Raw genomic sequence first — 1213 nt, forward strand, 5'->3', positions numbered from 1 at the left:
GCCACCACCACCCCACCACCACCACCGCTTGACAACTGATGTTGGTGTGTTTACATCCCTGTAACTTAGCGGTTCGGCAAAAGAAATCGATAGAATAAGTGCCAGACTTTTTTAAAATGTACTAAGATTGATTCATTCGATTAAAAATTCTTCAAAACGGTGCCCCAGCATGGCCGCAATCTAATAACTGAGGCAAGAGAAGGATAAAAGATAAGGTGTGATTTAAAGGAATTTGGCAGCTACTTATTGTTGGTTCAATACTCACATACTTGATCCCGTGTTGGTTCCTATTCTTCAGTTCATTAATGAGAATGACCTCTCAGTAGAAACGTACACATATGTTATAGAAGCAAGTCGACAGTGAGAAAAGCAGTATGCAGTCAGTCGATCAGCTAAAAATAGCAGTAAAATTCCTATCAAACCACATTTTACTTTCTTAATAAAATAGTAGAAAACATTAGATAATTACAGTTCTGCATACGTTGCCTGGAAAGAGCAAATGTTTATGAGTGGAACCTTTTGATCATTATCAAATTTTCTAGTAGACTTATTCCACCACCCTATTTAACACAGTCACTTACTTTTAGCAGAGTCTAGTCTGTTGCATTCATTCGGGTCAAGTCTCCGATTCTGGGGAGAACTTCTCTTCTTCTTACAATTCTCTGAGAACTTGTAAAGTATCATGGGCCCTGCTTTTTATCTTGAATAAACGATTTTTTTAAAGATCAACTTCATTAGAGTTCACCAGGCGTTACACACAACAACAGCATCATCTACAGCAGAGACGACGATATCATCAACGTACAAATGAGATTCACAGATTGAGAGATCGATTGACGGAAAACTATTTAGAAGACGAATGACTTGTTTATTATTTATCTCCATGTGATTTGTAATCAGATGAAAAAATAATGAAAGGACTGGAAAATAGATAATAATGGCGCCCAATAAAGCAGTTGACAATAGCCTGGTAGACACACAAATACACGGGCACAAGTCTTAATAGATAGATAGATAGATAGATAGATAGATAGATAGATAGATAGATAGATAGATAGATAGATAGATAGATAGATAGATAGATAGATAGGTTTCTTTATTAGCCACACAGGGCTCAACACAGAGTGGACAAAATACAAATGTAGAGTTTTTCTTTTCGAGGGGGTCGAAAACAAAGCAGAAAAAAAACAAAAGTGGGGACAACGATGAAAAA

The sequence above is a fragment of the Octopus bimaculoides genome, chromosome 6, assembly GCF_001194135.2.
Source record: "Octopus bimaculoides isolate UCB-OBI-ISO-001 chromosome 6, ASM119413v2, whole genome shotgun sequence".
In the NCBI taxonomy this organism is placed as follows: domain Eukaryota; kingdom Metazoa; phylum Mollusca; class Cephalopoda; order Octopoda; family Octopodidae; genus Octopus; species Octopus bimaculoides.